Source organism: Saccostrea echinata, unplaced genomic scaffold, assembly GCF_033153115.1.
Source record: "Saccostrea echinata isolate AGI-Se365-2 ecotype Australia unplaced genomic scaffold, CSIRO_AGI_Sech_v1 ptg000016l, whole genome shotgun sequence".
NCBI lineage: Eukaryota > Metazoa > Mollusca > Bivalvia > Ostreida > Ostreidae > Saccostrea > Saccostrea echinata.
Window position 1 is genome coordinate 2,751,872 of NW_026889765.1, and position 16,531 is coordinate 2,768,402.

At 31.9% G+C, this 16,531-nt stretch overlaps 1 long non-coding RNA gene across 1 annotated transcript; it reads left to right on the plus strand.

Moving 5' to 3' along the window:
- Positions 1-13,766: 13,766 nt before the first annotated feature.
- On the plus strand, positions 13,767-15,578 carry LOC133188812 (uncharacterized). The gene is made up of 3 exons (XR_009721322.1): positions 13,767-13,932; positions 14,374-14,438; positions 15,047-15,578. It is a non-coding gene; the product is annotated as an uncharacterized LOC133188812 (long non-coding RNA).
- The last annotated feature ends 953 nt before the right edge of the window (positions 15,579-16,531 follow it).

Consider the following 16,531-nt stretch of genomic DNA (forward strand, 5'->3'; position numbering starts at 1 on the left):
CTAGGCATTTGAATTATATATTCGTTTTAGATTTAAATCTGGAACATGTGAATATAATTACCATTTACATGTATACAGAATTTCATATTCTATAATGGTAGATTTGTCATTATGAAATGTTCAATTTACGTCTGAGAAAGAGAGAGAGGGAGAGAGAGATTCCCTCTTAATCCCGATCCTCCTATCCATTTACATAGACCAAAATTAGTTCTATATCGGTCACACCCATTCTTTATTAAATGTTTTCTGATTTCATAGTCAGTCATGGTCACATCCTGTATATTTTTCAGCTTAAAAAGTATCACACGAAGTGCACGTGTGTTGACCTGTCAATCAAAATCCCTTGACGCTGTATGCACTGCAATTAAGTAGCCTGAGTTCGAAATGATCTTGAAGTATGATCTTTAAGTAAATCTGATGCAACAAACTTGTAAACAAAAATATAATAAAATAAAAAATAAAATGTCTCTGTATTGTGAACTTCGATTGTGGGACGTGGAGACCGGTCCTTTGGATGAGATCGTATAAATCGAGGTCCCTTGTCGCAGAAGGTGCTGGCATAAAAAAGATTCCCCACTGCTCAATTGCGATAAGTGCCAAAGTATAGGACAAAAATTTGCAGTCTCCACCGGCGAGTGGTGGCGTCTCCATGTGAGTGAAAAATTCTGGAGAGGAACGTTAAACAACATATTTATAATCAATCAATCAATCAATCGATTGCCGAAGAATTACTGTAATTGAATAATCTGTCTTATAGGTATGCTGTCAAATCTTGATATTATAACTTTACAAAACTCAGTGACTTTACGTTTAGTGTGATACTAACTTTTTTATAACACCATCACAATTATGCCAAAATATACACACAAGGAAGTTTATGATAGTACGGTGTTCGTTCGTCTGTTTGTTTGTCTTAGAAATGATTGCAAACAATTTTTTTTTAAATTGCTAATGATATACGTTTATCTCTTATAGGTGCCAAATGTATTATACAAGATTGATCATGAAAATCAAAGTACCTTAAGTACTGAAAGGACTTTTTTCCAGTTATTTTTTTCTTTCACAGTAAATATGATATGTATGCTTTTTACACAGAAAAAAGCAAATTCTTACAGATTTAAAAGAACGGAAGACTTTTTTGTTGCCATGGCAACAAGAGTCTAGTTATTATTATTATTATTATTATTATTCCTCCCAAATTTTGTGAGCGCGATTACTCAGAGATGGCTTGATAGATTTTCACAATTTTTTACAGGATAATAGGTTGATATGTGAAGTTTATATAAAATTCCGTTTTTTGAAAAATTCACTTCCGGTCCGACGTTATGGCCGAATTTTAAATTTTAAAATGGACTTTTGTCCGGCGTTTTTCTCAGAAACGGTTTGAGGTAAAGATGTGAAATTTACAGGAATATTAGATCATGACATTCTCTTTGTTTCAAAGTTGTTTTCGTGTGTTTCCGGTACTTCCTGTCCGAACCGGAAGTGAACTTGTTTTTAGTCAATTTTTAACTTTTTTGTTTTTTAATATTTTTTCAAGATATTATTTAGTATAACAGAGTTTATTCTACAAATACTAAATATATAATTTGTTTTGAAATCAGATTCCACATTTTGTAGATTTTTGGTACCGTCATTTTCCCTATTTACCTAGTGGGCAAAGAAGGATAACTCTGACTTGTAAGTGAGAATAGAACTTTCGAGATAAAGGCGGAAATAGTATCGATGACGTTAGAAACATATACACTCTCCATATCAACATATTTAGACGTTCCATATTCACTCTTCTAAATGTAAGACTACGTTAGTAACCGCTTCCAGAGCATGTATAGTTTAAAGTTGCCAGTGTAGTGTAAGTCTGTATTGACAGTTAATTGATTTACACATGTATAATATATCTAAAAAAAAAACTATATATGCTAGGTAGCGAATTCAAGTAAATAAATTATAAGCACTGAATATACATTTATAGTGATGGACAGGCATGCAGTTTTATTTATCTCGTATAGTAGTAAATTCAGAATAAGATAGTTACTAAGCCTTCTATAATGCAGACGATTTATTATTCTCTATTATTTGAAAACGAATTTATCCCGATTTCCGAGTTTTATTTTCAATATTAAAAAATATTACATATACTCGAAAAGGAACTGAGTGGTAGAAAATTGTAATACAGTACTGTTTTAAAGTCTTTGGAAATAAATTGATATCTGCCACTTAAAAGAAGGAAAATCAATTTATAGATTAGATTTGGTTATTACATGTATATTTGATAAAAAGTTATATTATTTATGACACATGATCTATACTCTATATACCCAAGGAGTTATAAAAGATGTGAAAAGGCGATTCTTGGATTCTTGTGAAATACTCAAAGAGTTAAAAAAAAAAATATGTGAAAACGCGATTCTGTGTGAAATAATGCTACGCTATATGTTTCTTTTGAAAAAAAAAACATGATAAAAAAAATTGCACAGGTCTGTTGATATGTGGGATAAGTATACCTGAATGAGCACAATTTTATGCAATGATATATAATTATGTACATGCAACTGACGTCCGTACTTTTCCTTATAATTCATAAAACTATCTAATTCCTTTGACCCCCCCCCCCCCGTCTTGATTAATATTTGGAGACGTTCGTGCAGACAGGCATTTGAATTATATATTCGTTTTAGATTTAAATCTGGAACATGTGGTTATAATTACCATTTACATATCATATGTACAGAATTTCATATTCTGTAATGGTACATTTGTCATTATGATACTGAAATGTTCAATTTACATGTACATGTCTGTGAGAGAGGAGAGAGAGAGAGAGAGAGAGAGAGAGATTCCCTCTTAATCCCGATCCTCCTATCCATTTACATAGACCCAAATATAATTCTATATCAGTCACACCCATTCTTTATTAAATAGTTTCTGATTTCACAGTCACTCATGGTCACATCCTGTATATTTTTCTACTTAAAAGTATCGCACGAAGTGCACGTGTGTTGACCTGTCAATCAAAATCACCTGACGCTCTATGCATTGCAATAAAATAGCCCGAGTTCGAAATGATCTAGAAGTATGATCTTTAAGTAGATTTGATGCAACAAACTTGTCAAAATATAAAATAAAATAAAAAATAAAATATCTCGGTATTATGAACCTTGATTGTGAGACGTGGAGACCGGTCCTTTGAGATCGTATAAATCGAGGTCCCGTGTCGCAGAAGGTGCTGGCATAAAAAAGATTCCTCACTGCTCAATGGCGATAAGTGCCAAAGTATAGGACAGAAATTTAAAGTCTTCACCGGCGAGTAGTGGCGTCTCCATGTGTGTGAAAAATTCTCTAGAGGGACCTTAAACAACATATGATCAATCAATCAATCGATTGCTGAATAATTACTGTAACTGAATAATCTTTCTTATAGGTATGCTGTCAAATCTTGATATTATAACTTAACAAAAATCAGTGACTTTACGTTCAATGTGATACTAAATTTATTGTATATATTTTTTTATAACACCATCACAATTATACCAGAACGTATGCACAGTGAAGTTTATGATAGTACGGTGTTTGTTCGTCTGTTTGTTTGTCTTAGAAATGATTGCAAACATTTTTTTTTATTGCTAATTATCCTTGCTCTATGATATACGTATATCTATTATAGGTGCCAAACGCAGTATACAAAATTGATCATGAAAATCAAAGTACCTTAAGTACTGAAAGGACTTTTTTCCAGTAAGAACGGAAGACTTTTTTGTTGCCATGGCAACAAGAGTCTAGTTATTATTATTATTCCTCCCAAATTTTGTGAGCTCGATTACTCAGAGATGGTTGGATAGATTTTCACAATTTTTCACATAAAAGTAGGCTGATATATGAAGTTTATATAAAATTCCGTTTTTTGAAAAATTCACTTCAGGTCCGAAGTTACGGCCGAATTTCCAATTTTTAAATGGACTTTTGTCCGGAATTTTTCTCGGAAACGGTTTGAGGTAAGGATGTGAAATTTACAGGAATACTAGATCATGACATTCTCTTTGTTTCGAAGTTGTTTTCGTATGTTTTCGGTACTTCCTGTCCGAACAGGAAGTGAACTTGTGCTTGGTCAATTTTCAACTTTTTTGTTTTTTAATATTTTTTCAACATATTATTAAGTATAACAGAGGTTATTCTACAAATACTAAATATATAATTTGTTTTAAAATTGGATTTCGCATTTTCTAGATTTTAGGTACCGTCATTTTCCCCATTTACCTAGTGTGTATACAATGGGCAAAGAAAGATAACTCTGACTTGTAAGTGAGAATAGAACTTTCGAGATAAAGGCGGAAATAGTATCGATGACGTCAGAGACATATACACTCTCCATATCAAAAATATTTAGACGTTCCATATGCACTCTTCTAAATGTAAGACTACGTTGGTTACCGCTTCCAGTACATGTATAGTTTAAAGTTGCCAGTGTAGTGTAAGTCTGTATTGACAGTTAATTGATTTACACATGAATATATCTAAAAAAAATTAATATATATGCTAGGTACCTAACTCAAGTAAATATATTATAAGCACCCAATATACATTTACAGTGATGGACAGGCATGCAATTTTATCCATCTCGTATAGTAAGTTCAGAATACGATAGTTATAAGCCTTCTATAATGTAGACGATTTATTATTCTCTATGATTTGAATGCGAAATTATCCCGATTTATTTTCGATATTAAAAAATATTACATACACTCAAAAAGGAATTGAGCGATAGAAAATTGTAATACAGTACTGTTTTAAAGCCTTTATAAATAAATTGATATCTGCCACTTAAAAGAAAGAAAATCAATCTATAGATTAGATTTGGTTATTACATGATTGTATATTTGATAAAAAGTTAAATTATTTATGACACATGATCTATACTCTATTACCCAAGGAATTATAAAAGATTTGAAAAGACGATTCTTGGATTCTTGTGAAATACTCAAAGAGTTAAAAAAAAATATGTGAAAACGCGATTCTGTGTGAAATAGTGGTACGCTACTTGTGTATATGTTTCTTTTGAAAAAAAAAATGATAAAAAAAATTGCACAGGTCTCTTGATATGTGGGATAAGTATACCTGAATGAACACAATTTTATGCAATGATATATAATTATGTACATGCAACTGACGTCCCTACTTTTCCTTATAATTCATAAAACATAAAACTATTTAATTCCTTTGAAGCCTCCCCCCCCCCCTCCCCCGTCTTGATTATTTGGAGACGTTCGTGCAGCTAGGCATTTGAATTATATATTCGTTTTAGATTTAAATCTGGAACATGTGAATATAATTACCATTTACATGTATACAGAATTTCATATTCTATAATGGTAGATTTGTCATTATGAAATGTTCAATTTACGTCTGAGAAAGAGAGAGAGGGAGAGAGAGATTCCCTCTTAATCCCGATCCTCCTATCCATTTACATAGACCAAAATTAGTTCTATATCGGTCACACCCATTCTTTATTAAATGTTTTCTGATTTCATAGTCAGGCATGGTCACATCCTGTATATTTTTCAGCTTAAAAAGTATCACACGAAGTGCACGTGTGTTGACCTGTCAATCAAAATCCCTTGACGCTGTATGCACTGCAATTAAGTAGCCTGAGTTCGAAATGATCTTGAAGTATGATCTTTAAGTAAATCTGATGCAACAAACTTGTAAACAAAAATATAATAAAATAAAAAATAAAATGTCTCTGTATTGTGAACTTCGATTGTGGGACGTGGAGACCGGTCCTTTGGATGAGATCGTATAAATCGAGGTCCCTTGTCGCAGAAGGTGCTGGCATAAAAAAGATTCCCCACTGCTCAATTGCGATAAGTGCCAAAGTATAGGACAAAAATTTGCAGTCTCCACCGGCGAGTGGTGGCGTCTCCATGTGAGTGAAAAATTCTGGAGAGGAACGTTAAACAACATACGTATAATCAATCAATCAATCAATCGATTGCTGAAGAATTAATGTAATTGAATAATCTGTCTTATAGGTATGCTGTCAAATCTTGATATTATAACTTTACAAAACTCAGTGACTTTACGTTTAGTGTGATACTAACTTTTTTATAACACCATCACAATTATGCCAAAATATACACACAAGGAAGTTTATGATAGTACGGTGTTCGTTCGTCTGTTTGTTTGTCTTAGAAATGATTGCAAACAATTTTTTTTAAATTGCTAATGATATACGTTTATCTCTTATAGGTGCCAAATGTATTATACAAGATTGATAATGAAAATCAAAGTACCTTAAGTACTGAAAGGACTTTTTTCCAGTTATTTTTTTCTTTCACAGTAAATATATGTATGCTTTTTACACAGAAAAAGCAAATTCTTACAGATTAAAAGAACGGAAGACTTTTTTGTTGCCATGGCAACAAGAGTCTAGTTAAGTCTTCCGTTCACAACGGAAGACTTATAGTGATTGTATTGTTTCTTTTTATTATTATTATTATTATTATTCCCAAATTTTGTGAGCGCGATTTCTCAGAGATGGTTGGATAGATTTTCACAATTTTTCACATGATAGTAGGCTGATATATGAAGTTTATATAAAATTCCGTTTTTTGAAAAATTCACTTCCGGTCCGAAGTTACGGCCGAATTTCCAATTTTTAAATGGACTTTTGTCCGGAATTTTTCTCGGAAACGGTTTGAGATAAAGATGTGAAATTTACAGGAGTATTAGATCATGACATTTTCTTTGTTTCGAAGTTGTTTTCGTTTGTTTCCGGTACTTCCTGTCCGAACCGGAAGTGAATTTGTTTTTGGTCAATTTTCAACTTTTTTGTTTTTTAATATTTTTTCAAGATGTTATTATGTATAACAGAGGTTATTCTACAAATACTAAATATATAATTTGTTTTGAAATCAGATTCCACATTTTGCAGATTTTCGGTACCGTCATGTTCCCTATTTACCTAGTGTGTAAACAATGGGCAAAGAAAGATAACTCTGACTTGTAAGTGAGAATAGAACTTTCGAGATAAAGGCGGAAATAGTAGCGATGACGTCAGACATATACACTCTCCATATCAAAATATTTAGACGTTCCATATGCACTCTTCTAAATGTAAGAGTACGTTGGTTACCGCTTCCAGTGCATGTATAGTTTAAAGTTGCCAGTGTAGTGTAAGTCTGTATTGACAGTTAACTTATTTACACATGAATATATCTAAAAAAAAATTAATATATATGCTAGGTACCTAATTCAAGTAAATATATTATAAGCGCTGAATATACATTTATAGTGATGGACAGGCATGCAATTTTATCTATCTCGTATAGTAAGTTGTTCAGAATACGATAGTTATAAGCCTTCTATAATGAGACGATTTATTATTCTCTATGATTTGAATGCGAAATTATCCCGATTTCCGAGTTTTATTTTCGATATTAAAAAATCTTACATACACTCAAAAAGGAATTGAGCGATAGAAAATTGTAATACAGTACTGTTTTAAAGCCTTTATAAATAAATTGATATCTGCCACTTAAAAGAAAGAAAATCAATCTATAGATTAGATTTGGTTACTGTGGAATCATTTAAATTCGTGGGGGTCAATGTTCGTGGGCAAGCAAGATTTTATTGGTTCGTGGGGATGTAATTTCGTGGGCTGCTCGTTTATTTGGTAGATTCAATAAATCAATATGTTGACAAAATAATTGTTCGAGGGGATGTAAATTCGTGGGTAAGGGTGACCAACGAAATCCACGAACATTGATCCCCCACGAACAATGATGATTCCACAGTATTACATGTATATTTGATAAAAAAGTTAAATTATTTATGACACATGATCTATACTCTATATACCCAAGGAATTATAAAAGATGTGAAAAGACGATTCCTGGATTCTTGTGAAATACTCAAAGAGTAAAAAAAAAATTGTGAAAACGCGATTCTGTGTGAAATAATGGTACACTATATGTTTCTTTTGAAAAAAAAAACGAAAAAAAATTGTACAGGTCTGTTGATATGTGGGATAAGTATACCTGAATGAACACAATTTTATGCAGTGATATATAATTATGTACATGCAACTGACGTCCCTACTTTTCCTTATAATTCATAAAACATAAAACTATCTAATTCCTTTGAAGCCCCCCCCCCCCCCCCGTATTGATTAATATTTGGAAACGTTCGTGCAGCCAGGCATTTGAATTATATATTCGTTTTAGATTTAAATCTGGAACATGTGAATATAATTACCATTTACATATATACAGAATTTCATATTCTATAATGGTAGATTTGTCATTATGAAATGTTCAATTTACGTCTGAGAGAGAGAGAGATGGAGAGAGAGATTCCCTCTTAATCCCGATCCTCCTATCCATTTACATAGACCAAAAATTAGTTCTATGTCGGTCACACCCATTCTTTATTAAATGTTTTCTGATTTCATAGTCAGGCATGGTCACATCCTGTATATTTTTCAGCTTAAAAAATATCACACGAAGTGCACGTGTGTTGACCTGTCAATCAAAATCACTTGACGCTGTATGCACTGCAATTAAGTAGCCTGAGTTCGAAATGATCTTGAAGTATGATCTTTAAGTAAATCTGATGCAACAAACTTGTGAAAAAATAGAATAAAACAAAAAATAAAATATCTCGGTATTGTGAACTTCGATTGTGGGACGTGGAGACCGGTCCTTTGGATGAGATCGTATAAATCGAGGTCCCTTGTCACAGAAGGTGCTGGCATAAAAAAGATTCCCCACTGCTCAATTGCGATAAGTGCTAAATTTGCAGTCTCCACCGGCGAGTGGTGGCGTCTCCATGTGAGTGAAAAAATTCTCGAGAGGGACGTTAAACAACATACGTATAATCAATCAATCAATCAATCGATTGCCGAAGAATTACTGTAATTGAATAATTTGTCTCATAGGTATGCTGTCAAATCTTGATATTTTAACTTTACAAAACTCAATGACGTTACTAACTTAATTCATTATATTTTTTTATAACACCATCACAATTATGCCAAAACACACACATAGTGAAGTTTATGATAGTACGGTGTTCGTTCGTCTGTTTGTTTGTCTTAGAAATGATTGCAAACAATTTTTTTAATTGCTAATGATATACGTATATCTCTTATAGGTGCCAAATATATTATAGAAGATTGATAATGAAAATCAAAGTACCTTAAGTACTGAAAGAACTTTTGTCTAGTTATTTTTTTTTCTTTCACAGTAAATATGATATATATGTTTTTTACACAGAAAAAAGCAAATTCTTACAGATTTAGAAGAACGGAAGACTTTTTTGTTGCCATGGCAACAAGAGTCTAGTTAGGTCTTCCGTTCACAACGGAAGACCTATAGTGATTGTATTGTTTCTTTTTAAGGTCTTCCGTCTTCACGGAAGACCTTATAGTGATTCTACTGTTTCTTATTATTATTATTATTATTATTTTTCATTTTTATTTTTCTGACCTTTTCAAATCGCGATATCTCAAAAACTACTCAATCATTTTCCGCCAAATTTTCAGGAATGATGTGTTATTTCATGCCATTTTGAAATATTTTAAAAGTTTGGAAAAAATTACTTCCGGTCAGGAATTATTACGATTTTTCATTTTTTCCACTAAAAATCTAGTCCGTGAATGTTTTCAGAAACTGTTAAAGGTAGGAGTCTGAAACTTTCAGGTATGATAGAATGTGGTTTCTAGATGTGTGATCGAAACATTTCGTGTGTCGTCGCCACTTCCGGTCGTCACAGGAAGTGATTTAAAAAAGGCAATTTTTTGAACTTTTTTGTTTTTCATTATTTTTCTATGATATTTACAGGTTTAACAGAGAGGCTTACCAGAATGCTAATTATGTAATTTATTAAAAAATTGATTAACCCAGACTCTAAATATTTATCATTTTTCAATTTGAAGCGATGGTCTTCGATAGCGTAATGGTAAGTGTGTTGAATTTTCACGCAGGCGACCAGGATTCAATCCCCAGGATGTCCGAGTGTTTACTCACTTTTCGGGGGCCCAAAATATAATTTTTTTTCTTAAAGGGGGGGGGCTATGTCCTTCGACATCAGAGCAGCGGTGTTTGACGTCACATTAACGGCGTGTCTTTTTAGTCCTTCATAAAGTGTTTGCAGTTGACATTTGCACTAATTAATGTGCATGCATGTACATGCAGTTGTGATATATATAAATGAGGTACACATGTATATGTATCTAGGTACATATGCAATTGTATCACAAATTGAAGACTTGCCAACTTGTTTTTTGTAGAATTTGTTGTTTTCTCATGATGATCATTAATAGAAATACATAAAGCAATTTCAAATGAGAAAAAGAACTTAATGACATTTAGTTTAGAGCAAGATCCATCATAATTAAGAGCTCAAAGCGGCTAAGCGTAAGAGGTATTGTCAATTAATGATAAACAGTGTATTTACAAAATAAAACTACTCGAACATTATGTGAAAAAATATGCTTTCACGAAATACATCAGTGAATTGTCAATCAGTTTCTTATGTGTGAGTGGTGCTGACTCGGGAAGGGGGTTGCAAATTCATGAAATCAGGGTAGAATAAAACAAATCAGTGAAGATAGTCCTTAAATTAAAAAAAAATCTCATTTAATCATATTATTATATATACAGTGTATATTACAATTTAGTGTGAGAATATAAACTTGTAAAAATTTCACACAAAGACTTTTTGGACATAGGTCCCCCCTTTTAAAATGATGTCTCGTTTTTAGCTCTACTGGTCAGAGACAGAAGAGCATATGCGATAGTAAGGTGTCCGTCGTCCGTCCGTCTGTCTGTCTCTAAACGATTTTTCAAAATGCTACTCCTCCTACAGTTTTTGTCTGATTTAAATATAACTTGGCACAAAGTAGACTACACTAAGATACATAATTCTGTCTATCGGTTTTTGATTTTGATGAACGGTGTTGTCATGGTGACGAAAAATAGAAATTTCTGTGATATACTTCCAAAACACTACTCCTACAGTTTTACTCTGATTTTGGTATAACTTGGCACACAAGTAGAGTACACTAAGAAACATAATTCTATTTATCGGTTTTCGATTTTCATGAACGGTGTTGCCATGGTTACTAAAAATAGAAATTTCTGTGAAATACTTTCAAACGCTACTCCTCCTACATTTTTGGTCTGATTTCAGTAAAACTTGGCAAACATGTACACTACACAAAGAGACATAATTCTGCTTATTGGTTCTTGATTTCGATGAACGGTTTTGCCATGGTTACTAAAAATAAATTTTCACAATATAAACGTTTAATCATATTTTATGTGTGAAGGTGTCAAAGGGAATGTAAAACATAACAAATATTGTTTAGTGAGAAAGCAACTTCTCTTATGACAAAGAAGGGACGGAAGACCTTCTTGTTGCCATGACAACAAGGTTCTAGTTATTATTATTATTATTATTCCTCCCAAATTTTGTGAGCACGATTACTCAGAGATGTTTCGATAGATTTTCACATTTTTTTACAGGATAATAGGTTAATATGTGAAGTTTATATAAAATTCCGTTTTTTGAAAAATTCACTTCCGGTCCGAAGTTATGACTGAATTTCAAATTTTTAAATGCACTTTTGTCCGGTGTTTTTCTCAGAAGCGGTTTGAGATAAAGATGTGAAATTCACAGGAATATTACATCATGACATTCTCTTTGTTTCTACGTGGTTTTTGTTTGTTTCCGGCACTTCCTGTCCAAACCGGAAGTGAATTTGTGTTTTGGTCAATTTTTGTCTTTTTTGTTTTTTAATATTTTTTCAAGATCTTGTTAGACATAACAGAAATTAGTCTACAAATACCAAAGATATAATTTGTTTTGAAATCAGGTCACCCGTTTTATAGATTTCAGCTACTTTCGTTTTCCTTTTAAAAATCAAAGTACTAAAAGTACTGATAGCGCATTTCTTACTTTAACTTACATGAAGGTTATGTTTACATGTTTCTCTGCATACAAAAATCAATACATACAGTATCATATGTAAGAATGAAGACTACATTTAATTGCAGTAAATATCAAAGTACCTGAAGTACTGAGAGGACTGTTTTAGATACCCAATTTTTTCTAACTACAGTGTAGTATAAACAGGCATGTTTTTCTATACATAAAAGTCAATGCATACAATAAGTTACCTATGGAAGCTATTTTCATTAGCCAGTAAAAATCAAAGTACCGCAAGGAATGAAAGAATATTTACTATTCTTTTTTACTTCGACTTATATATAGATGTTTCTCTAAATGCAAAATTCAATTCGTACACTACATGTATTATAATTTGTCATGTTTATATAAGGACGGTGGATACTTTCATTTTTGTAGTGAAAATCAAAGTAATGTAAGAACTGACAGGTTGTTTTTCAGATACCCCCCCCCCCATTTAACTTTTAAATTTAAAACAGTTTAAATATACTTCTACTAATGAAAAAAACATGCATGCAATATCTTATATAAGGACAACAGATACATTCATTTTTCCAGTAAAAATCAATGGACTGCAAGTACCGAAGGCACAAATTTTAGATTCTTTACCACTTAATTATTAGATACTGTACACGTTTCTCTACATAAAAAAATCAATGCAAACGGTATCATATAGAAACGGAAGACCTTTTTGTTGCCATGACAACAAGAGTCTAGTTAAGGTCTTCCGTCTTCAGCGGAAGACCTTCTTGTTATTCTTCGGTTTCTTTTCCACGGTTTTTCTTATTATTTTTTTTCTTACCGATTTTGTGCACGCGATTTCTCGAAAACGGTTCGTTTGATTTTCATGAAACTTTCAGGTCTGATAGAACATTAAAAAATCTTGATACATATTTTTTTATTTTGATGACGTCACTTCCGGTCCGAAGATTTTTGCGATTTAGTGATTTTTGGAGGGTCAGTTTGTCCGCAGGTTTTCTGAGAAAGCACTCATCACAGGAACGTGAAACTTTCAACGAAGACAGAGCAACATATGTAGATCTGTAATACGTAGTTAACTTTCACCGGAAGTGCCACACGTCGACGCTCGCTATGGCCTGAAAAAAGTCATATCGAGAGTTTCAAATTTTCGAACACTTTCTGTACGATATCCTTTTACTTGGAAATATTTTGCTAAAACATATATAACAAAATTTGTGCAGAATTACAAGATCTTTTAAATGATATCTCGAAAAAAGGGCTGGCCCCTAAAATAACGAATCTAAAGGGGCCAAAATATTTTTCCTGATATCTCAAAAAGTATTGAAAATTTGTAATACTTCAAAAAGCAAAGTTGTTCAACATGACAAGTAGCAGCTTGCGAGATCATCAAAATGCGTCGAATGACGTCACTTCCGGCCAAACAGGAAGTAGTAGAAAATTGCTTATTTTCACAGATATTGGTACAGTGCTGCTATCCCACAAGTTGACATGGGATGGGATTGGATATGATTCAGGATTGAGGATTCACGATAGAAACATATAGTAGTTAATCCAATCCTATCCTATCCTATCCTGTATCCTACAGCCAATCAGATTCGAGTAAAGGTTAATTCATATGTCAGAATAAATTACAGAAACGCAAAAGGATATAGAACGTTTACAAAAGAATTATTTATAAAATCACAAAAGAAAGTAGACGTTTTTTTCTTAACACACATTTATTCTATTACCTTCGAGTAATATGGCGTACGATCTAACCGAGAACGATCACCGGAAGAAGTTTCGCATATAAACAAAGAAGAGATCGGACATCAAAAGATCGTATTTCTTCAGCATGTTTGGATGATTAACTCAATTCCTACTTGTGTTACAGTTCAATAACATGTTTCTCTGTTAAATGTGCTCTGTTTGTCTGGATAATTCCACTTGAACCGTCAGCGGTGGACTATAACAGATCATAATCGCAGTTGTTTGGTGCAAGACCATGTAAGTATACTAAACACTGTAAATGTGTGCATGTTTATACATATCTCTCCCTTTAAGCAATGTTTTAATGACTTGAACTATTAAAAATTTACTCTATTGTAATATACACAGAAATCGGATGTGGAAAAAAGAGGTTGTGTAGAAAGGGGAGGGGTAGGGGGTTAAATATTTACAAATACTTTGTCACATGATCAGATGTATTATACCTTTTTCAGTTTGTTATTGCTATATACTCATTCCCCTACTGTGGTTAAGAAATATTTTTTCTTATCTGATTGCAATTTAAAATAATTAAATGCAGAATCATCATGATCATTTCTTACGCTACTTTGTATAATAAGCCCACTCAGCACTTGCATGTACATTGTATGTATGACCTATTGTGAGTTAAACATAAAATGTGTAACATAAATTAATCATTTATTATCTTCTTCATTTCAGAGAATGGTACCCAATTTTGCCTGCCCTCATTAGTCATCACAATATAAAAGATTTTACATTTAGAAGTACGTATGATTAGATTATTTATTTTGTGTTTATGCATGTTTCATTAAAATACATCAAAATCATTATCTAAGTTGGGATGAAGTGTCTGCAGATTTTATGAATAAGTGATTTTCTTCTTTTTAAAATGTTGAGAGTAAAACTGAAATTAATGTATAATTGTTCTGGTCATCATGGTCATGTTATATGTATTTTCATTTTTTTTTTTTAATATTCAAATTTCAAGCAAAAAATGAAAAGAAATTAATTAACAAAATATTAAATAGATTAATACAAGCAGAAAATAGAGAGAGAAAAAAACATCCAAACATATAATCATACTAGTTAGCAAGACGACGAGATGAAATGAATTATAATCTACAAGTAAATTATGTAAATTATGATTGTTTAATTAAGATATGAGTTATGACTATGAAGTTGCAATATAAGATTTGATTTTGCTTGATTTCTTTAAAATTAATGCATTACTCTGGGAGAGAAAAAGGTGAAATTCAGACAATTGTACATGAAATGAGAAAGATAATCACAATCAAATACAGTTTTAATGCATAATGTATATGACAAAATTTACAATCTACATGCACATAATGGTGTGTGTTTTTTGCTTCAGGACAATCCTGCAAATTTGCAACTGTACAAATTGCACTTCATCTCATCTGCTGCTGGAATAAATAATGAAAGATTTTCAAACCAGTGTCCAAGAGCCTCCTAGAGTCTGGAATGATGGTGTTCTTTATTAAGGAGATCAGTGTGTGATGTATTTGTTTTCTGTGCATTGATGACATTTGTGAAACTGTTCGGTTACTTTATGACCATCTCTCTGACAACTACTTTGACATTTGAAATTCAATTTGAGCGACGGACAAGCAGGCCAAATAATATGCATGTAAAACATACAATTGTAATAAGACATTGATAAACTTCAATTTAAACAAACTACATGTACATGTATCTTTGAGCTTGGCATTGAAATACATGTATACTTTACATGGACACTTTTAATGAATTTGTCTCATGATAATGGAACATTCAATTGTTATACATTGTAGATATAAATTGTAGATAATATGCATTTGGTCCAATATATATAATTATATTTATATTCACTGAAAAAAGGAATTACCCTGAATAAATATTGTGAACTTGGTCAATTATTTTTATTCCTCATTTAGACACTGAATAACATTCAAGATCAAATGTCAAGATAAAAAACAAGATTTACTTAAATTTGGGTTAAAAATACTGTAACAACTGTGGATTCTTATGCATGTTTTATAAGATCTAAGGAATATGTGTGAGCTGACTACAATAATTATTGCTGTCAACCTGTCTGACTATGAAGATTTAGGAAAATGTTTTCTGTAAACACTAATTGATTAAATTCTCACACAAATATTTTTTTTAATTAAGATACACTTGTACGGCACTGAACTGACCATAAATTGAGAACACTGAAGCGAAATAAGAAATTTTAACATTTTGAATATCTTGATTTTTATTTAGCAAACATGATGAAAATGTTGCATGTTTGTAAAATATTCACATACAAACAAATGATGAACTGAACATTTCAAGCAGGAATAACTTTAATAATAAATATAAAACAAATTTTTATCATACATTTAAAATTGAATATAATAAGACAATTTTAACTTATTTGATGAATGAAAGTCAACATATTCTAGATCTAAATTTTGACTTGTCTGTTCTCGGTTTATGGTCTTGTCATATCTTGAAGTTCTTATTTAGATTTACGCCAAAAGTAAAATCTAATATTAGTGATGGGACATCGGTTAATTTTCATAATCGATCATTGGTTGGAATTGGTTACTGCTTCTGATGCGATTTTAATGATTATAATCGAATTTCATAGTTTTGTATACAAAAAAATTATGTTTGATTGTTTCCTGTAACATTCCCAAAAAATCAAGGGTCGGTAGGTCGGGAATTTTTTTTTTTTTTTTTTGCTTATGAATAATGGAGTCAAACATCCCGGTGTAGCATAATATTTTGATGCCATGATATAATAAACCCGGGTTCAATATATCACATAATATTTTGAACCCGGGTTCATTTTTTGCTGTGATATAACGAA